The sequence below is a fragment of the Myotis lucifugus genome, unplaced genomic scaffold (assembly GCF_000147115.1).
Source record: "Myotis lucifugus unplaced genomic scaffold, Myoluc2.0 scaffold_108, whole genome shotgun sequence".
In the NCBI taxonomy this organism is placed as follows: Eukaryota; Metazoa; Chordata; class Mammalia; order Chiroptera; family Vespertilionidae; genus Myotis; species Myotis lucifugus.
Genome location: NW_005871156.1, coordinates 567,335 through 590,601, shown reverse-complemented (window position 1 = coordinate 590,601; position 23,267 = coordinate 567,335). Strand labels below are relative to the sequence as shown.

The following is a 23,267-nucleotide window of genomic DNA, read 5'->3' as shown; positions in this document are numbered from 1 at the left end:
TCATTAAAACCTGCTACTTCATCTGGGCTCTGCACCTACTATGTCAATGGGAAGACAGGTACTAGGACCTTAGGATCCAAGGAAAGGGTTCAAAGCCCATTCCTTCCCCTTTAAAGGTCAGAGGTCAAACAGACTCCTCTAGGTCAGAGTTTTTCTAAATATAATCTGCATATGACTTGGTGTGTCAGAGTCACCAGGGAAGCCAAGCAAAATGCAGATCCTTGCTTACCAACCCATACCTACTGAATCAAATAGCTAGGAGGAAACCAATAATCTGCATTTTAAGTAAGTATCCAGCTCCCCCTCCACAACCTTTGTCCCCATGGGTAAGTCTAATGCATTAAAGCTTCAAAATCATAGCTCTAGAAAGAGGGCTAATGGAAGAAGGCCCTCACTTGAAGCTAACTGGAAATATCAAAATTAGGGGACTATGGCACTGGCTGGTGTGGTTCAGTTGGTTGGAGCATCATCCAGTATACTGAAGGATGGTGGGTTTGATTCCTGGTCAGGGCACATCAGGAGGCAACTGACTGATGTTTCTTTCTTTCTCTCTCTCTCTCTCTCTCTCTCTCTCTCTCTCTCTCTCTCTCTCTCTCTCTTCCCCTCCCACCCCCTCTCTCCCTTTCTGTCTAAAAATCAATATTTAAACTTTTTTTTTTTAATTAGGGGACCATGTAAAGCCAATAATCAGGCTGGGCATAGCGTGATATAAAAAGAAGAGTCAGAATGGATTATGAAATTTGAAGGCCACAAAGTAGAAAACAAAAGGCAGGACCTCAGAGCCTGGGGCTTAGAGAACAGAGGAGTCAAAGTTGGGAGCACTCACACTCTTGGGGAAATCACTAACAAAGGCCATGATCTCCATCCAGCTCTCTTAGATTGGTTTTCCTAACAGAGCCCTAGGATAGAAGTATAAATGCCTAGCCTGACATAGGCCTTAAACTGCCCAATATAGCCACACATAATGCATCCAACCTTCAAAAGAGAACACACCCCTCCTCAATAAGTACTGTTTCTATCCCGATGATTCCCCCTTAGCACCCACCATTAGGCCAGCTATTACTCTGCAGAAGAGCTCCAGACTACACAGAGAAACATACAGGACACCTCTAAGAGCTAATGACAAGCTCTATTCTACTTGGCACATCAGAGGCCCCTAATGCTGACAAACTCAAGGACCATTCCAGGTCAGAAACTTTGAAGTCCACTGCCTACACACCTTCAGATCCTACCATCTATGTACACCCAGCCACTCTTCCACTACTCCTTACTATGCCTCACCTATGAGAGTACACCCTATATTCTACACTATCAAGTCCCTTCCAAAAATTGAGAGAGAAATTCCACAGTCAGGCTAGGCCAGTGGTCAGCAAACTGCGGCTCGCGAGCCACATGCGGCTCTTTGGCCCCTTCAGTGTGGCTCTTCCACAAAATACCGGCTCTTCCACAAAATACCGACTTCTTCGCATGGGCCACGAAGTTTCAATCGCACTGTACGTGCACGCCCACACATGGTATTTTGTGAAAGAGCCACACTGAAGGGAACAAAGAGCTGCATGTGGCTCTCGAGCCGCGGTTTGCCGACCACGGGGCTAGGCAGAGAGCCCTGAATTCCTGAGGCTGCTGAGGCCAGCTCCTATGCCTGGTTTGGTGAGAGGATAGCCTGAAGGATTGCTCACCCTGCCTGATGGGAATACCAGGATTGCTACAGGCTTCTAAACAGGAATCTTTTTCCAAAGATGAGTTATTTGCACCAAGTATATTTAAAAGGAGTGAAGGTTGGCTCTTGGGAGCAGAAACTGAAGTAGGGAAAAAGTTAACCTAGAATTTCTGGAGAAAATTAAGGTAGGATTTGATTGTATATAGCACATAAAATACTAAGTAATATGCAATTCAGCTCAAACCCTTGTAGGCCTAACTACCTAATGCTTCTTATAACACAAAAGTTGTTTCCACACTAAAGAGCTAAGAATGCTAAAGATGATTTGAGCAACCCCCAAGATTATTTACGGTCCTAATCCTGACTTGCTTGTTCTGTCCCTTCTTACACTCCACCCACTATCCTGATTGTTTACGTTTCTGACCTAATGATTCAGCTTCCTGTTTCATCTTTGCCTCACCTTATCCCTAAGGCCTTTTTGCTTCCTTCCTCGCTTAGGATTTTACTCCAGCAATGAGCCACTACGAGTACCCAAATCCTCAACCTCTGTCCTCTTTATTCATGCCCCCCTCATTGACAAGTTCCCTGCCAGGCTTACTCTGATTTTATGAATATGTCTCACAGAGAGACGAGTATATTAGATGGTTCCTCTCAAGAATATTAGATGGGCCGAAACCGGTTTGGCTCAGTGGATAGAGCGTCAGCCTGCGGACTGAAGGGTCCCGGGTTCGATTCTGGTCAAGGGCATGTACCTGGGTTGCGGGCACATCCCCAGTAGGATATGTGCAGGAGGCAGCTGATCGATGTTTCTCTCTCATCGATGTTTCTGACTCTCTATCTCTCTCCCTTCCTCTCTGTAAAAAATCAATAAGATATATTTAAAAAAAAAAAAGAATATTAGATGGTTCAGATAATAAGCCAGGGCCAAATGGCTTGACATTCTAAGACACATTTGTTGCCCCGCAGGTGATACCCCTGGTATTTCATCCCTCCTACCCACCACCCCCACCTCAAGGGATTCTTCCAGCCCACAGCAGCTAGGACTAAGAGTACATGGTGGGCAAGACATGGGCCTTTATCTGACAGAAACTACAGTCTAGTTAAGAAGACAAGCAAATAATTACAATATGAATGATAATTAAAGGCAATACTTGAAAAACTGTAAGATTAAGAAGGCTAATAAGGTGAAACTACACCTAAGCTAAAACTTGAAGGATAAATAGGAGATACTCAGGCAGTGGCAAGGCATTTGAGAAAGAGTATCCTAGGGAGAGGAACAGTATATGCAAAGGCCCTGCAGCAAGAAAGCACATCTGAAGAAATGGGATAGGCTGGGGAGGCCAAAGTAGAGGGTGTACTAAGAGGCAGATGATGCTGGAAAGACCAAGAAGGGCCTCATAAGACATATGAAGCTGTTTCATCATTCAAGTATTATCTGAATTCCTACAATGTGCCAAGCACTATCCTCAGAGAATTTACATTGTAACTGGAGGAGACTATAAACAAATGTGTGAGTAAACCAAAAAATATCATATTACTAAGTGCAACACAAAAGATTAAAAGAGGTGATGTTATAGAAAGTATATGGGTAGCTACTTTAGAATCATTAGATGGTCAGGTAAGGCCTCTCTGAGATGACATTTAAAAACAAGTATCTCAGCTCCGGCCAGTGCTGCTCAGTTGTTAGAGCACTGGCCCACCTATCCGAAGGGTCTCAGGTTCGATTTCTAGTCAAGAGCATATACCTGGTTTGCAAGTTGTACCCCTGGCCCCGGTTGAGCCATATGCCATTGGGGCATATTTGGAAGGCAACCAATCGATGCCTTTCACATCAATGTTTCTCTTTTTCTTTCCTTCTCTCTCTCTCTCTCTCTCTCACTCCCTTCTCCCTCCCATGCTTCCATTCTCTTAAAAATCAATGGGGAAAATATCCTCAGGTGAGGATTAACAAAAAAACAAACAAATGGGTATCTCAGAAAAAGAAACCAGTAATTCAAAGATCAAGGGAAAAAGCATTCTAGGTGGGGGTAATAGTACATGCAAAAGCCCAACAGAAAGATCATTGAAGACTTTTTAAATAGGAGAGTTAGATCACTATTTTTTTTTGTTTTTTTTTGGTTAATCCTCACAAATCGAACCTGTGACCCTTCAGTCAAAGGGCTGACGCTCTATCCACTGACCAAAACAGGCTAAGGCTTACATTTTATTGTCACACTAGGGGCCCAGTGCATGAAGATTCGTGCATGGGGGGTGGGTCCCTCAGCCCGACCTGCACCCTCTCCAATCTGGGAGCCCTCAGGGGAGCCCTCTCCAATCTGGGAGTTTCTGTCTGTCTTTGCAATCATATGAGCGAATTGTCTGAGACCCCCAACCCAGTTTGGTTTGTTGCTCACAGAATAATACAGGCATTTTTTTTTCTTTGCTTCATTGGTGGAGATTTCCTGGAAGTTTTACAATATCTTCCCTTTAATTTTTCCTAGACACTGTGATTTTACTTATGTCTCTCACCTTTGCTTTCCCTCCATCCCACACCACAACAGTAACTTGCTCCAGGCTCACTTTGTTCTAGTGCAGTGGTTATCAACCTTCTGGCCCTTTAAATACAGTTCCTCATGTTGTGACCCAACCATAAAATTATTTTCGTTGCTACTTCGTAACTGTAATGTTGCTACTGTTATGAATATTAATGTAAATATCTGATATGCAGGATGGTCTTAGGCGACCCCTGTGAAAGGGTTGTTCGATCGCCAAAGGGGTTGCGACCCACAGGTTGAGAACCACTGCTCTAGTGTCTAGGAGATCCGTCTGCCACCAGAACTACGATTCCCAGCATTCCTGGTGCTCCCCACGCTCCTGCTCTGTCTCCATCCCACGGCCTCCCACTCTGCCAAGTCCTCCAAGCCGCCAGCTCCCCCTCTCTGCTCTCCATCTGGCGGCTTGGGGAGCCAAGTTCCCCAAGCCGCTCCACTCTCCACCGGCTCTCCCGTTCTGCTCTCCGCCCGGCGGCTTGGGGGGCGTGGCTCCCTTGGTCGCTGGGAGTGACCAAGGGAGCCACGTCCCCCCAAGCCCTCTGGCTCTAATGCTCTGCTCTCTGCCTGGCAGCTTGGGGGAGCGACCAAGGGAGCCATGTCCCCCCAAGCTGCAGCTCTGCTCTCCGCCCAACGCCTGTGTATGAATTAACCCATCTTGTGGTTAATTTGCATACTCACTCCTGAGTGGCTGGTGAGCATAGCAGAGGGATGGTCAATTTACATGTTTTTCTTTTATTATATAGGATATTCTTAAATATATTTTTATTGATTTCAGAGAGAGGAAAGGAGAGGGAAAGATAGAAACATCAATGATGAGAGAATCACTGATTGACTGCCTCCTGCATGCCCCACACTGGGGATTAAGCATGTGCCTTAACTGGGATTTAAACTGTGACGCCCTGGTTCATAGGTCAACGCTCACCCACTGAGCCATGCCGGCCTGGCCAGGGCTTACATTTTATAAAGCTTAGTCTGGCTGCAGTGAGGAGAATGGAATGGAAGTGGGAGACGATAAAATCAGGACTGGAGACTGTGTGGGGAGGAGTAGGAAGAGGAAGAGGAGTAGAAGAACAACAACAGTAACAACAACGAAGCCAATGACAACTAAAATTAAGACTAAGAAGACAAGGAGGGGTTGGGGAGAGGAGGAAAAAGAGGGAGGAGACAGGAGGAGAATGAGGAGCCAACTATGATGATGATAACAGCTAACATTCACAGAGCACTTATTAGTTGCCAATCCATCCCTAAGCAGATATTCACAGATACTCTATTTTACAAATAAGGAAACTAAGGTACAGAGTAGTAACAATGAAGAAGGAAAGAAAGCATTCAAGAAGGTCCCGGGATCTCCTAGACACTTGAGCAAAGTGAGCCTGGAGCAAGTTACTATTGCAGTGGGGGATGGAGGGAAAGCAAAGGTGAGAGACATAAGTAAAAGAATGAAGAACTCAAGAAATCTTGGGGAGGCCCTAGCTGGTTTGGCTCAATGGATAGAGTGTCAGCCTGTGGACCAAAGGGTCCCGGGTTCGATTCTGGTCAAAGGCACGTACCTCGATTACAAACTTCTCCCCGGCCCAGGTCCTGGTCAGGGTGCATGCACGAGACAACCAATCGACTTGTTTCTCTCACATCGATATTTTTTGATATTGGGGAGGACAAGTCCTAGTGTTAAGCTTGTTGTCAACTGTGGAAAGGGAAGGGAGGACTTAAAAATTACTACTAGGCTTTGGGGCCTAACAACTATGTGTGTCAATGGCGCTGTTTACCATGTGACAGGACACTAGATGAGAAGCAAGTGGGGAAGAACAGGAGACTGCATTTTATCAAGTCTGCAAAAACAATCCAGTGAAGTTGTCCATAAAAGTAGTTGGAGAGAGATTTGGGCATCATCCATGTGTAGATGGAAACTGAAGCCATCAGAGAGATTGGGATCACCTAGGGAGAATATGAGAAAAAGGGGGAAAAAGGCCTAGGAACAGAATGCTGACACTGAAAACACAACAAGAATCATTCATAACAACAAAAAACTGGAAGAACCTTAGTGTCCCTTGATAGTAAAATAGCTAAATAAAATACAGTATATTTAGTCTATGAAATACTATACAGTAGCCAAAAGAGTAAGTATCCTTTTTTTAATCCTTGCCGGAGAATATTTTTTCCATTGATTTCTAGAGAGAGTGGGAAAGTGGAAGGGAGGGAGGAAGGGGAGAGAGAGAGAAATATCGATTGGTTGCTTCCCGCATGTGCCCCTACCGGATCTGGGGAATCTGCAACCAAGGTATGTGCCTTTGGTCTGAAATTAAACCCTTGACCCTTTGGTCCATGGGCTGGTGCTCTAACCACTGAGCAACTGGCCAGGGCAGAATAAGTATCTTTATGTACCAACACGCAATACTATCAAGGCATACTACTGAATCAAAGACAGAAATACCACAATACATAAAATGTAACCCTATTTGTATAAATAAAATACAAAAATAATACTTTAAATTTTTTCTGGCTCATACATATGTATACAAACATACAGAAAAAGGTACACTCCAAACCAACAGGTTACCTCTGAGGAATAGAAATAATTAAAATGTGGGAGCAGGAATATTCAAAATATCTATAATATTCTGAGTTTTTAAAGATCTGTTCTTTGTAAAATTAAATAGCAATTTTTCAAAAAAATAATGGGAATTTATACTGTTTTCCCAACTTTGCTGTGAACCAAATTGTTCTAAAAAAAAACAACTTAATTTTTTTTTTAATAGGCAGAATAGGGAGCCTACAAAGGACATCCTTTGCTTCAGATACTAAATTTTCTGTCCCTTCCATCCCCACACTGGCCTTGATGTTCTGATCTTCTGGCTTTCCACCTGCCCACATCTGTAACATTAATATCAAGCCCCGTAATTCCATGCTCTATTCTGATTCCTTAAGCCTGGCCACTAATCCCCTAGCCTAGCCAGAGCCCCAGGAGAGGAGGTCAGACACCAAAATCCTACACAAACATGGGAGAATGAGTATAGATGCCAACATGAAGGACAGGGATCAAGTAGCCTCGCTGGCCAGCACAAGTGTCAAAGAAGAAAAGGTATTTGAAAGTCTGAAAGCAGCTCTGCAGTGCTGGGGAATGGGGGAAGGGGTCAGCCAGGCAAAATCAGGGGGAAGTAGTATGGTGTAAGTTGAAGAAAGAACCAATTGCACTTATAAAAATTCTAAGTGAAGTACTGTAATATGGTGGAAACCAGGTTTACAGTAAATGGAAGAGAAGCTACATTCTGTGAAAGGGTCAGGAGCAGAGTATGTGGAGATATGTCTAGGGATATCTAGAAGAGTCACCTTATATCAGAGCAGTAATTTCAGGAGGCACAGTATAAAAGTTTAAAAGCTGGAGCAGCCAGGAACTTGGCTATCTCCTGAAAAGAACAGAGGTTCTATAAATGAGGAGAAAAAATAGTGAATAAAGCCTTTCCTTCTGTAAACCAAAGGCAGAGAGAGATCCTGGCAGATCTCTAGAGATTGTGCTCTTAACTTTCAACTTTCTGAGGATGAAAGACAAAGTATTTGGTGTACGTGTTTTCCTGGTTACCCAAAGAAACGATACTGCCTAGGTCTTACGCAAGGCTGATTCATCACCAATTAGTCTATATCACAGCCTGCTGAGCCTTATGTCTCACGCATTCACATACCAGACACTCTAGAAAGAAAACAACCTGGTGTGAGCTGTCAAAGTCCTCTCAGGTACCCGACCTCACCCTCTGGGGTAGGTTTCATTTCAAAACTGAAAGGGACTGAAGGGCTGGGGAAATCCAAAGATCAAGAGAGCCAGGAATAGGTGATTCCCAGTAAAACAGGATCCCAGGCAGGAACTCAAAACAGAAACCAGACCACTGATAAGGCACAGTTTATGGTATCTGTCTTCAAGCCTTCAAATGCCATTTTTATGTTTTCCAATATATGCAATAAGGCATGGCCATGATTATCTAACTTCTGGTAACTAAATATCTAATTCTCCAAGTGTTCAATCAACTTCCTGGCTTTATTAAGTTTTAGAGCTTTGGGGTAGCTCCAATAACTGAGATACTAGGGAACTGGGGAATTTTGCAGTCCTTCAAATGGACCACATTTTAATTATAATTAATTTAATCATTTCTTCTTCCTTTGGCAAAATTCCTCTCTCACTAAAAAATTTCCAAGTTGTTCATAATGGCCCTCTCATTAGAGCAATATCCAATACAATGAAAGTCTAACTCACAAAGGAGGCTATTTGCTTGAGGTTCATTTTAACTAATTTAGTGACCTTGGGCTCAGTTTCCTCATCTATAAAATAAGGAATTAGAAACAGATAGAAGGAAAGCAATAAAGCTTATTTGAACTAAAAAAAAACAACAAGTTTTTAAGTCTAAAAGGTTCACCAAGTGGCAAGAGTTATTTTAAAAAGACACACACCTAAGGATATCATGGCGAAACATAAAGCACGAAGAAAAATTTACAAACTTCCAAAAAGAGAGAACAGGTTATTACTTACAAAGAAAAAAGTATCCTATTGGCATAGGACTTTTCATTTGTATCACTAGAAACTGAAGACAGTAAAAAGCTGCATACAGACTTTGTAGAGACTAGTACTATTCAAGAATGCTAAATCCAGAAAAGATATAATTTAAGTACCTGAAGGTTGAAAAAACAAAACAAAACTGGATATATAAGGACCTAGAAAGTATCACCCATGTCTCTTTTCTAAGAAAATCACTCAAAGAAGTATCCTAGTCAAATTAATATTTAAAATTGGAACAAAGCTGGAAAAGACAAAGTATACACAGATGTGTTTCCCCTCCCCTCAAAAAAATCTTTTCGAGGTTGTACCAGATGACTTCTGATGGCCTTTGGGAGTACAGGCAAAAACTGCCCTGTACACAACCGGCCCTGGCAGTCTAGGTTTGTGAGTCGTTCATCACCTAGTGGTTTGATGAAGTAAATGCAGTTTCATCAAGTGCCTGGATAAACCACCAGCCATTTTGTGAGCTCTGGCTGTGTACAGGGCAGCAACCTGATATCCTAGAGATTACAAGAGTAGGAGACTACCTCCAGACTCATATACAATTGTATAGATTCAGCTCGTTATCCATTCATTCCCCCAAAATGTGGGAAGGACCCACACTTTGTGCCTAACTAATCAAAAGAAGCATAAATTTTATTGTAAGGCTGTACTTACAAAGTAGTAAGAGATAGAAATTGCTTCTGTGCCGACCAATCTGAATTGAATGCAAGTTTAGATGCTACAAGAAAACTGCAGTCCTGGCCTGTTTTTCTCAGTGGTTAGAGTACTGATCTGGGGACTGAAGGGTCATGGGTTCGATTCCTGGTCAAGGGCACATTCTGGGTTACAGGTTCACTCCCTGGTCAGGGTGCCTGAGGGAGGCAACCAATGGTTGTGTCTCTCTCATAGATGTTTCTCTCTCTGCCCCTCCCTTCCACTCTCTCTCTCAAAAACAAAAAACAAAACTCTCTAAAAAATATCCTAGGGCCCTAACCGGTTTGCTCAATGGATAGAGCGTCAGCCTGCGGACTGAAAGGTCCCAGGTTCGATTCCAGTCAAGGGCACGTACCTTAGTTGCAGGCACATCCCCAGTAGGGAGTGTGCAGGAGGCAGCTGATCGATGCTTCTCTCTCATATCCCTCTAACTCTCTATCCCTCTCCCTTCCTCTCTGTAAAAAATCAATAAAATATATTTTAAAAATAATAAATAAATAAATAATATCCTAGGGTAAGGATTAAAAAAAATTTTAAAAAGAAAACTGTAAATATGCTTTATAAATACGAAGAATGTCTTCCAACATTCACAAGACTGGCATGTGGTAGATTGTATTTCTTCTGTATGGTTCCAGGGGACAGGCCTAAAACGGATAAGTTATCTAATTAGATTACAATTCAAAACAAGAAATAATTTCCTACCAATGAGAGCTATTCAACAACATAATGGGACTCCTCAAGAAGTGATGAGTTCCTCAGCAATGGAGTATTCAAAAGGAACTTGGATGGTCATCTGTCAGGGAATGACAGAAAGCATTCCTGTAACTAACTGGATGGCAATCTGGAGACAAGGAGCTTGACTGTATTACTGCACATGCCCTTTCCAACTCCAAGGGTCTATCACTCTAAATAGAACAAAAACAAAACAATCAAACAAAACCCACTAATAAATAGAGTCCTCTCTCTGCTTTTTTTTTTTCCAGCTCCAACCCGACATTATAACTTAGTGGATTTGATACCACTTTCCACTTGAGTAAATATAGACAAAGTATTAACTCTATTTGCTTCACTTTCATTATCTGTAAATATACAAGTACCAATCTCATAACTATGACGATTAAGTAATATACTTTGTAAAGTACTTTAAAAAGTGCCTATCACATAGAAAGTATATAAAACTAGCATCTTGAAAAGGAAAGTGGACTGGTGAGGTAGGGGGTAGTTTGGAAAGTGAAACCCAAATGTGCTGCTTGTTTTAGTTATCTATACCCAATCCTCAACCAAAGCATTCCTGACTGTAGCTGGCCAGAGGCAATGTTCCCTTGGCAACCATCATCAAAAAAGAGATCAGACCTACCTTCTTCAAGAAGGCAGCTCACTCTCTGCCTAGAACTCTGGCATCTTCCCTGCACAAAGCAGACTCCCTAAAACCTCACAAATACCACTGCTTCAAAGTCAAGAAGCTGAGCTACTATTACTCTCCTCATTTCATATGATCAATCAGAGAACATCAGAGGTAGGAGGGATCTGTCTCAGAGATGGTTCAGAGCGACATATCTGCTTAATGAATGTGGACAATAATGCTGAGAAAAGTGAAGTTCTGGACCAGGCAAGTTGGTGATAGGGTCAAGACAAGATCACCCCCCTCGACACAAGGGTTTGTAAAAAGATAAAAAATAATAATAATAAATAAATAAATAAATAAAAAGACAAGATCACCCTGGCCAGTGTAGCTCAGTTGATTGAATATCATCCCATGCACCAAAAGGTCGCTGGTTCGATTCCGGGTCAGGACACATGCCCAGGTTGTGGGCTCGATCCCCAGTGGAGGGCGACCAGGAGCTAATGGATGTCTCTCTCTCTTTCTCCTTCTCCCTTCCTCTCTGTAAAATCAATAAAAATAATAATGAGGAGGAAGGTCACAGGCCCAACACTCAAAATCTTCCCATTTTTTCAATGGGAAAAACAACTGGTCCTACTAAGCCACCAGGCCCATACTTTACACAGGAAAGGGAGGAATACGAGTAGAGTGTAGAGGTTAAAAGCATGGATGCTGGAGCCAGATTGCTTATTCAGATCCCAGCTGTACCACTTACTGTGTAATTTTAAGCCGGTTTCCTAACCTCTCTCTGTTTCTATAAAATAGGGATAAGAGCAACTATTTTATAGCATTATTTTAAGGATTAGATGAGATAATCCATGTAAAATGCGTGGCATATAGAAAGTGTTCAACGTGTACATTGCTCTACTTCTCATCATTACCAGGTTTATTAAGAAGAGAAACAAATCATACTAACTAGAGAAACCAGACAAGCTTCTACCTCTAATCCAAAGAGCACTGGGAAGGGCATAGGTGTTTATTCAGCTGTTTTCTGGCCAGGAAACACCCTATGGGTTAGTTATGGAAAAGACCATCAACCCACCACTCATTCGTTTTTTTTGGATCTAGGTAAGAATCAACTCAAAGAATAACCAAGCACATGCTATGGTGATAAGATGCTTAAGATAACAAATAAAGATTAGTGAGGTCTAAACCCAAGCCTAGCTTTTACAACTATGTTTACCTCAGGTTGGACAAAATGCAGTTCTTATCCAGTCTCTTCCCCTAAACCAGCGGTTCTCAACCTGTGGGTCGCGACCCATTTGGTGGTCGAACAACCCTTTCACAGGGGTCGCCTAAGACCATCCTGCATATCAGATATTTACATTACCATTCATAACAGTAGCAACATTATAGTTACGAAGTAGCAACGAAAATAATTTCATGGTTGGGTCACAACATGAGGAACTGTATTTAAAGGGGCAGAAGGTTGAGAACCACTGCCCTAAACCCATGAAGGTGGTGTAGTGTAATGGTTAAGAAAGAGTTCTGAAGTCTGGCTGCCTTGGAGCAAATCCCATCATTTATTTACTGTGTCACTTAGGCAAAAAAATCTTACCTCTCTCTAAGCTTTGTTTCTCCATCTGTTAAATGAGGATAACAATTATTTTAATTACGATAACAGCTGACATTTGGTGAGCATTTTCTATGTGCCAAGCACTATGCTAAGCACTTTATATGGCTTACATTATTTTAATCATTACAACAATTTTATGAAGTACTATTATTACCCTCATTTTACAGATACAGATGAGGAAAATGAAGTATTTTTCTTTTCTTATCTAAGGCCACATGGCTAGTTGCTGGCAAAGCTTGGCTCCGTGGATAGAGCATTGGCCTGCAGACCAAAGGGTCCCGGGTTCGATTCCGGTCAAGGGCATGTACAGTGGGGCCCTGACTTATGAGTGTCCCGACTAACGAGTTTTTTGAGATACCAGCTGTCTCTCGGCGGATTTTTTGCATTGAGTTGACAGAGTAATTTGAGTTAACGAGCTCCTTAGGAGCTCAGTCTCCGAACGAATTAAACTCGTAAGTCAAGGCCCCACTGTACCTCGGTTGCAGGTTCCTCCCTGGCCTGGACCCTGATCAGGACTCGTGCAGGAGGCAACCAATTGATGTGCTTCTCTCAAATCAATATTTATCTCTGTCTTTCCCTCTCTCTTCCACTTTCTCTAAAAATCAATGGAAAATATCCTTGCGTGAGGATTAAAAAAAAAAAAAAGCTGAAGAGTCATTGCAAGACGTCTGACCTCAAAGTCTATGTTCCTTACTCCTAACACTGTTCAACCTCTCATAGCACCAGCCTGATATGGTTGTTATGTTGTTAAAATAAGACAATCCACAAAATGTGCTTAGCACAGTGCCTGTTTCATCAAGGTTAGCCATTACTATTATTGCTATTATCATCATCATAGACTCCTTTGAACCTCTCTCAAATTCTACGGTCTCCAACTAAAAAAAAAAGCCCTGGCCAGTTTGGCTCAATGGATGGAAGTGTCTGCCTTCGGACTCAAGGGTCCCGGGTTCGATTCCGGTCAAGGGCATGTACCTTGGTTGCCGGCACATCCCCAGTGGGGGGTGTGCAGGGGGCAGCTGATCGATGTTTCTCTCTCATCGATGTTTCTGGCTCTCTATTCCTCTGCCTTCCTCTCTGTAAAAAATCAATAAAATATATATATTAAAAAAAAAAATTCTACGGTCTCCTGAGTTCCAATTTCATCTAAAGGAAAATGGTTGTGCCCTAACCAGTTTGGCTCAGTGGATAGAGCATCGGCCTGCGGACCAAAGGGTCCCAGGTTCAATTCAGGTCAAGGACATGTACCTTGGTTGCGGGCACATCCCCAGTAGGGGGTTTGCAGGAGGCAGCTGATCAATGTTTCTCTCTCTCATTGATGTTTCTAACTCTCTATTCCTCTCCCTTCCTCTCTGTAAAAAATCAATGAAACATATTTTTAAAAATAAATAAATAAAGGAAAATGGTTGTTTTCCTTTCTAGATACCAACTCACTGGGCAGCAAGGAGTGGGGTTCTAGCATTTCATTTCTCTCATGCAATATAGGGATAAGCATCTGAGTAGAGAGAAATATTTTCTATAAACAACTATTCTATAAAGCAATATATTAGTCTTTGTTTTCAAAAAGAAAAGCTTCATTGTTCTCATTAGAAAAGAAACATGCTTATTAAAATTATTCTTTCAAAATAAAGCGGAAATATACAGTACTTGCTTAAAAAAAAATTATCTGTCCTTTACAATCTTCTCTTTTCATTCTCCTAGTCTCAAACCCATGTTATTTAGTCATTTAATCCTCACATTATCTCTATTTGACAAGTGCAGAAACTGAGGCTCAAGACCAAACGGCTAATAAGTGGATAATCAGGAATTCCGGAAAAGAATTTTCAGATATGGAAGAGGTAAAGATAGTAAACTCTTGCACTTATCCTGAGAGGAGGTGGCTATGACAGAAGGTTCTTAGGAGGTACCTAAAAATAACTAAGACTGATAATGGGATTTTTAAGAAACTCTTGCTATTAACAAGGCAAAACCAAACACAAACTGTAACCCAAAAGCCAGTAATGCCAGGTAGCTATTATCAATACTGCCCTCCAAGAGGCAGTGCAATTATCAGGAATTCCGGAAAAGAATTTTCAGATATGGAAGAGGTAAAGATAGTAAACTCTTGCACTTATCCTGAGAGGAGGTGGCTATGACAGAAGGTTCTTAGGAGGTACCTAAAAATAACTAAGACTGATAATGGAAAAAAAAAAAAAAAAAAAAAAAACAAGGCAAAACCAAACACAAACTGTAACCCAAAAGCCAGTAATGCCAGGTAGCTATTATCAATACTGCCCTCCAAGAGGCAGTGCAATTATTTTTTTTTGTATTTATTGTATTTTATTTCAATCGATTTAAAACTTATACCTAACCTTATTTTTCGAAAACTTTTAGCTTAACTTGTATATGTAAATTTACTTTTTCTGCTGTAAATTTTATGAAAGCTAAATACAGACCAAATATTTCCAATGAAAATTTAGCACATTTTTTTCTTTCAGTTTCAGCAAATTATTAAGTCTGACAAAGCAGGACTTTGTCTCTGAAAACATTCATACTCTTGCACACCAGTCCTTACCTCCCCAATTCCAAAATGATGTATTACTTTATCCTGGTAGAAAACACAGTACTGTTTTGGTCAAAATAATCATTTTTTAGACTAAGAAACTTGAGGGCAGCCCTGGCCAGTGTGTCTGTTGGTTAAGGACTGTCCATGCACCAAAAGGTCACTGGTTAGATTCCCAGTCAGGGCGCATGCCCAAGTTTCGGGCTTGATCCCCAGTAGGGGGAAGGAGGGGCCGGAGGCAGTCGATTGATGTTTCTCTCACACATAGATGCTTCTCTCTCTCTCTCTAAAAAATCAATAAAACATTTTTTTAAAAAGAAAGAAACGTCGCCGAAACCGGTTTGGCTCAGTGGATAGAGCGTCGGCCTGCGGACTGAAAGGTCCCAGGTTCGATTCCGGTCAAGGGCATGTACCTGGGTTGTGGGCACATCCCCAGTGGGGGATGTGGAGGAGGCAGCTGATCGATGTTTCTCTCTCATCGATGTTTCTAACTCTCTATCCCTCTCCCTTCCTCTCTGTAAAAAATCAATAAAATATATTAAAAAAAAAAAAAAAAAAAAAAAAAAAAAAAAAAAGAAAGAAACGTAAGGGCAGGAACACCATCTTATTCATACAGATCTTCCTCTCCTTATCCCTCTATGTGGGCTCAATCTCCTGTGGAGGGCAAGCAGGAGGCAGCCAATCGATGATGTTTCTCTCTCATCGATGTCTCTCTCTCTCTTCTTCTCCTTTCTTCTCTCTCTAAAAAAATCAATTAGAATGTATTTTTAAAAAGAGCAAAGGAGGAAGAACATTTAGAAACTATTCTAATAGTAGCAGAGGAAGTAGTGTGAAGTGTTCAAATCCTGAATGTATTATTTCAAGGTACAGCTGACAGGACCTGCTGGTGTACTGTCATACATTCAATACAACTGAAACTGAGATGGGAATGAATTGCCAGAGATAGAGGTTTGAGAGGAGAAGTTCCAGAGTCCATTTTTTAAATATGTTAAGTTCAAGAAGCTATCAGATACCCAAGTGGAGGTATCCAGTAGGTACGAGGATATAAAAGCCTTGAGTTCAGGGGAAGACATTCAAGCTAGTAACATACACTTGAGAATTGTCAGGGTATAAATAGTATTTAGTCTTGAAATAAAGCACCTAGGAAATGAGCATAGACAGAGAAGGAATCCAAGGACTGATCTGAGGACTCCATCATTGGAGGCTGAAGAGTGAAGGGTGGGGGGTGGAGAGGGAGGTTGAAAAGGAGGAAGGAAGGAGGAGAACCATGGAGTGGCATCCTGGAAGCCAAGTGAAACTAGTGTGCAAGGAGGGAGTGTCAAATGCTACTCAGAGGTCAAGAAAGAAGACAGCCCTGACCAGTTTGGTTAAGTGGATAGAGCGTCAGCCTGCGGACTGAAGGGTCCCAGGTTTGATTCCGGTCAAGGGCATGTACCTTGGTTGCGGGCACATCCCCAGTAGGGGGCGTGCAAGAGGCAGCTGATCGATGTTTCTCTCTCATCGATGTTTCTAACTCTCTATCACTCTCCTTCTCCCTCCCTCTCTGTAAAAAATCAATAAAATATTTTAAAAAAAGAAAAAAAAGAAAGAAGACAACTGAGAAATGATGACTGAATGATCTATGTGTTATTTTCTAAGCATGTTCTTCCCTACTACACAATATCACTTATCTTTTAATCCAAGGAAAATCCCAGTATTAGCCTATGAATACACATAAGGTTTCTGTTTAATGCAAATATATCCGTGTCTCATTAAAAAAAAATCAATGCTCTTAATCTGGACACAACATATTTTACAGTGAATAATGTTGAACAAATGCTTTGTCTGGTTCAAGTAATTGTCTCTCTGAAACAAGGTCCCCAACTACATCTTGCTTGTGCTCAGGAGGCGAAATCAGAAAATTCAGCTATTTAAAAGTATTTATTTTGTTCTGCCACAAAGTAGCAATTACTCTTCAACTCATTTCCCTGTTCTTTAATTCAAACATCCTAGCCAAGACCCTAAATTTCCACATACTCCTTTAAAAACAAAGCAGAACACAATCAAATTCAAAACTTGGATGAGAAAGAGATATGTTGTGCTCTCACCTTCTTTCTTTTGGTGCACAGAAGGTTAACAATCATTTGCTAACTCAAAAGCTGTGATTTATTTATATTTTGTCCTTACACTAAGATAGGAAATAAAATTTCTGTGTCTTAATCTTAAAAAAAGAATTACTGCTACAAAATAAGGACTTTAACTCTGTGCTCTACCAAGTAAAGTCTCAATAATCTACATTTCTGAAGCAGAACAATCATCACCAATAACTCGATCATGCAAACATCGTTCATGCCTTCCTAAAATGGCTATAACTTCTGAAGGAACTCTGCCTGTAATACCCTTCCCTGCCCTCCACCTTGCAATTTGCCAACTTGGGACTCAGACTGAATGTTAACTTCTCTAGGCAGCCTAGATCCCTGGGTCCCCTCCAAAACTGCATCAAGGTTCCTCGCTGAGCCCATAGCACCCTCTGCTTACTCATATCCTAACACTTTAACACTCTGAACTGTAAATCTCCTGACTAGTCTATCTCCCTCTCCAGACCATAAACATCTTGAAGGCAAGGACAGGATCTCATTCATTTGAATATCCTTAGTGTTGGGGATATATCAAACAATCAGTGTTTATTGAATGAATAAAATGAAATTTGACCTGGAATACCTTATGTGATTTTGTAGCACATTTTCCCTTAATAAACTAATTGAACTGATGCTGATATTAAAATTACTGGCACCTAATCACATCCCCAGCTGATAGCAAAAACAAAAATATTTTCCCCACCTGATACTAGAAATAAAAAATTAAAAGAGATTTGCTGCTCAAGATCAGCTCAAGGAGGAGTTATTATACCAGCTGCTCTTCCTGGTTCAAGACAGCAGCCTATGCTTCCTACAATACAGGAGGGGCTAATGGATCTCTGGATTGTTCTTGTCACCTCCCTCCCACCAATCCTGTATTCTCCTCTTTTCTGCCCTATTATTTTCTCTTTCCTTTTCTTACCTTCCTTTCCTTTCTCACTTTTGATACTTAGCATTTGCTAATTATCTGTTCTCATTTCCCCTTTAACTTTTTTCTGTACTCCCTTCTCCATGCCTTATTTCAGAGTGACCCTGGAGGATCCATGGGCATTGCTTTGCCCAACTGGGAGAACTTAGGCCAAGCATGTTGCTGTATCTCCTCGTCACTTCTGTAAGGCACACCAACATATTTCTTCTGTTTATGAGGAAACAAGTTACCGACCCTATAACAGCAATGCAGGGTCACCAGCAAATAAAGTCAAATTGTTACTATCCACACAAAGTGGGAATGACATTTCTAGGCTGCACTCTGAAAGTAATGAGAGAAAAGGACTCTTAATTTACTATAATTTTAAATAAAAGAGAAATGGGAAGCTAAGTGTGAAAAGGGAAGAAAAAAAGAAACCATGTTTTTAAAAAAAAAAACATGCTGGTGTGTTGGTAGGGCAAATTGAAAAAGCTGCAGTATACTTACTGGGCCAGGTAGTTCAGGAAAAAAATGTAATCCCTGCCCCCTGGGAATCCAAGAGTCTTACTGAGTAGGAATCATGCCCATCACTCCCCAAATCCATAAATGTAAACATTAGAAAATAAGAAGGAAGAGATTCTCTTAAACCAAAAGAGTCAGAAACCTAACATAAGTGGATTGGATGTTCTGAAACAGAAAAATAAAGACTGAATGGAAAGCTTTCCGAGTTTAAAATAGAGGTGTTCCATGTATCAAAGTCAGTGTCACAAACATGAGAAGCAAAGGAAAGGAACAATCCACAACTAGGAGTCGAGAGGCTCAGCTCAGGTCCTACTAAGCTGTGTAAACTTGAGCAGGTCACTTCACTACTCTGATCCAGAAATGGATCTTCCATAAAATAGGTAGAATAATATCTTTCTGGAAACATTGCCTGTGATGATTAAATAAATAATGTGATATCACTTTGAAAGGTTTTGTTTAATAATAAGTCAATGTGAGGTAAGAGGAAGCAAAAATCCTTCCTCTGAATGGAGTATAAATCCTGTGGTTCAATTTCCAGAGTCTAAGCCTGATTCACCTGCCCAGCCTCGTTAAACCCCTTAACCAACCTGCAGTCACTCAAGTGGGAGGAAAAGAATCCTGTGTGAGGCTCCAGAGGTGGGGTGGTGACTGTTTAGTCAGTTGCTCCATTATCTCAGTGGCTTCATCTGTAAAATGGGTGGTGTCTGAAGAAGTGAATAGTCCAGCGCCCTTTTTGCCAGATCTCAGGATCACCAGAGGTACCTGTGGCCCGTACAACACATTATCAATACCAAAACATATTACAACTTAATAAACAGCCAAATGTAGGCTATTCTTGGGAGGAGGTATAAGACTCTGGAGGAAGTGGGCAGATTAAGAACTAGTAAAGTGAGGAGGTAGATAGAGTCCTGAAGGTAAGAAATTAAGAGAATATTTCAAGCATAAAAAGACTTAAGATAGGCAGTCTTGTGAATAAAGACCCAATGAATAAAATTTTCTTTAGGGAAAATAAATAGGTGGCAGATGCTTTGAATCATGATTAATTCTTGATTATATGTATTTTAGTCCTTTTGTTGTCTCTTAAGTTTTTAACATTTACTAATATTTTTAATTCCCTAATCAACTATCTCCCTACAACAGTGATGGCGAACCTATGACACGCGTGTCAGAGGTGACAAACGAACTCATTTTTTTGGTTGATTTTTCTTTGTTAAATGGCATTTAAATATATAAAATAAATATCAAAAATATAAATCTTTGTTTTACTATGGTTGCAAAGATCAAAAAATTTCTATATGTGACATGGTACCAGAGTTAAGTTAGGGTTTTTCAAAATGCTGACACGCCGAGCTCAAAAGGTTCGCCATCACTGCCCTACAAGATAAGGCCCTCTATAGAGAACACTTCTACTTTAGGAGTTACGTATTCAGGCTCTGGGCCCAGATTGCCTAGCTTGAAATCCTTGCTTTACTAGCTATGTGACCTTCTTAGACGAAATCCTTCAGCTCTCTGTACCTCTGTGAAAAGGAAGTAACATCACTCCCACCTCAGGATGGAACCCTGCTTAGGCACCTATTTGTTGCTGGGCCCACAAGCTATTTATTACATTGAACTCAGGAGGTTTTGTGGGAATTACATATGTACATTAATCATATTGGTAACACCTAATAACGGGTTTTTCATCACTTTAGTTTTGATGTGCCCCTATTTTTTTATTTTTAATCCTCACCTGAGGATATTTTTCCACTGATTTTTTAGAGAGAATGGGAGAGGGAAAGATAGAAAGAAATACTGATGTGAGAGAAACACGTTGATTGGTTGTCTCCTGCACTTGCCCTGACCAGGGCCCCGGCTGGGGAGGAGCCTGCAACCGAGGTACACGCCCTTGATTGGATTGAATCCGGGACCCTTCAGTCCCAAAGCTGACACTCTATCCACTGAGCCATACAGGCTAGGACTACTAGCATGTACCCCTATTTTTAACATAAAGGCAAAAATAAAAATCACCAGAGTAGCCCTGACCAGTGTGCTCAGTGGTTGGAGCATCAGCCTGAGCACCGAAGGGTTGTGGGTTGGCTCCCTGCCCTGATTGGGTGTGGGAGGCAATCAGTCAAAGTGTCTCTCACATGGATGTATCTCTCCCCCTTTCCCTCGCCCTCTCTCCCTCCCTCTGAAAATGCAATGGAAAAAATATCCTCTGGTGAGGGTTAACAAAACAAACAAAAATCACCAGGCAGTGTGGCTCAGTGGCTGAGCATCGACCCATGAACCAAGAGGTGACTGTTCAGACTCCAGTCAGGACACATGCCCGGGTTGACGGGCTTGGTCCCAGTACAGGGCATGCAGGAGGCAGCCGATAGATGATGTCTCTCTCCCTTCCCCTCTCTCTAAAAATCAGTAAAACATATTTTTAAAAAATTACCCGGATATATTGCATGTAGTAAAGGATAAGTACCATTTTACAAAAATGCTGTTTCTGTTATATACATGGTACATAGATGTCTGTCATTATGTAAAATGTATTCCTCACAGTGGTGTGCTTCTGAAAAGTGGGGACCTCTGAAATAACACACAATGAAGCTCTGGGTGCCGGGCACAGAGTGCGCCTGAGCGCTCTTCCCCTGTTGCTGCCGTGATGCACCCGCCCGAGCAGGTGTCTGCAGGGCTGTGCCGGGGCCATGGGAACGCGCTCCGCACCCCGGAGAGGCTGGCGACGGGCTGTGAGTGAATTAGGAAGCAGAGGCCCTGCGCTCCGTGTCGGACACCCACGCGCACAGCCTGCTGGGGCACAGGTGCTGCTGGGCCCACAGGTTATTTATGACCCTGCACTGAGGCGCCCACAGACTGCACTGTCTCTAACACTGTCATGCTCTGTCAATATTTGCGGAGAAATGGAGGCCTGGCGCCAGTGCACAACTGTCTGTCTTTACCTGGTGGGGTGGGGAAGGCGGAGTCACAGCCACTGGAGCTGAAGGAAGTGAGTGAGTCAGAGAGAAACTGCTGCTCCCTGGAGCCGGGCGGACGCCGAGGGCCCGGGTGAGGCCGGACTGACAGCTGCCGGGCCTCCGAGCGGCTGAGTCACTGCCCTCCCGTCCTCACCCGGTGCCTCGTCCAAACAACCCCGGAACCACGGGGACCCCCAAACGCGTGCAAACAGGGGGCAACTCCCCACCAAAAGGCCACCTGAGGGCATCCCTTTAAACGACAAGCCCACCTGGACGTTCAACTAGCGCTTAAATTCTAAAATTCTCACGTACAGAAAAACTTGGAGACGTGCTCACCCTTAAGGAAATAAGGAGGTCTGGGTTCCATCCTTGACACTGTGACCTTGAGTTAATCACGTCATCTCCCTGTGCCTAAGTGAATTCATCTGCTAAAAAAAAAAAGAGAGAGAGAACGATAATACCACCTACCTCGGAGGATCGCGGTAAAAATGAGATGTTTGCAGTAAAATGCCTCGCACAGGCCGAGCCCTGGTCCAGGCACAATAAATGCCCCTTGTACTAAGCGTGACCACCAGGGGCAAACTGAGGGTCACTGTCCGACTCGCCGGCGGGAAAAACCACCGGCCGCCGGTCGCCTCGGGGACACGGTGTTTCACGGACCGACGAGGCCATTCCCCGGTCTCCCCTCGGGGCGCGGGGCCGGGGGGCAGCCGTTCCCGCCCCGCTCCCTAAGGCAGCGACTCCCCAAGTGCTTTGTTACTGGGGTTCCCGTGGCCCATGGACCCAACCCCCACTGGGACTGAATTTAAACTGAGCGGCAGCCTCGGTTTCATGCCTACATTTTAGTTCCCATTCCCCGTTCCACATATCGAGAGAACGGCATTAAAGGTCGCCCCCCGCCCGCCCAGGTGCGGACCACCCTGTGGGGACGTCGGGGGGGGGTCAGAGGGCTCGCGGAGCGGGGCAGGCGCCACCACAGGCGCGGGGGATGGGAGGAGGGCGACGGGGGCGCGTTCGAGAGCTTTCGCGCGAACCCCAATTTCTCGTTGGCGACGAATCCGGACCACGTGCGGCCATTTTGTGTGGAGGAAAAATGGCGGCCACCCCCGGGGGATGGAGGGCGGGGGGGGGGGGCGCAGAGAGTCAGCCGTTAGCCGCCTAACCTGAGGGGCCCTGAGGCACTTTGCGCCAACAGCCTTTCCTGCCTGGCTTAGCTGAAGGGAAGGACCAGGGGCAGAAACCATGACGGGCGCCCCGCGGCCACAGCCGCCTTGCTTCGGCGGAAGGAACGTGCTGAAGCGCCTGCAGCAGGAAAAGCCGTCCAAGATGGCGGCCCGGCGGGGGCCGCCCCCGGAAAGCGCGGGGCGCGGCGGCTGCACCAAGCGGGGCAAGGGCGGCCTGGCCGCAGCGGGAGCCTGAGCCGGGCGGGGAAAGCCGCAGGAGCGCCCCCAAAGCACTGCGCGGCACCCCACGAGTAAATACGGCCCCGAAGAGGCACACCATTGTCTTAAACAGCTGAGGGGTCTGCCACAACTAAAGCGCCACCGGGGCGGGAGGTGGGGTTTCTGCGGGCTTAACCGAAAGAAACTTGCAAAATGCAAACAAAGCATTATGTAAATGGACGCCATGCTTTCAGGGCCACGTTTCTAGCACTTCCCAGAAACCACGAACAGCGCCGCAACTTGGGCGGCGGCCGGGGGTGGGTTTCGGTCTTTCTCCTCACCGGCCACAGGGCCGCGGCCTAGGCCGGGGTGGCGGCTGGCGCCCGGCGCCCAGACGCCGGGGACGAAGGAGTCCCACGTGCCCGCCCGCGCGCCCGCCCCAAGCCTCGCCTCGCCTCCCCCTCCCCC

The 23,267-nt window shown here is 43.5% G+C and overlaps 1 non-coding gene across 3 annotated transcripts in view; it reads right to left on the bottom strand.

Annotated features, from left to right (window-relative positions):
• Positions 1 to 23,225, bottom strand: part of LOC102439763 — a 34,800-nt gene extending 11,575 nt beyond the window's left edge. Inside the window, exons 1-3 of one of the 3 annotated variants that reach the window (XR_002830315.1) lie at positions 23,141 to 23,225; positions 21,754 to 21,845; positions 19,060 to 19,234 (exon numbers count right to left, since the gene is read on the bottom strand). This is a non-coding gene — a transcript (aspartic peptidase retroviral like 1). The other 2 variants (XR_002830317.1, XR_002830316.1) reach the window with 2 other exon arrangements.
• Between the last annotated feature and the right edge of the window lie 42 nt (positions 23,226 to 23,267).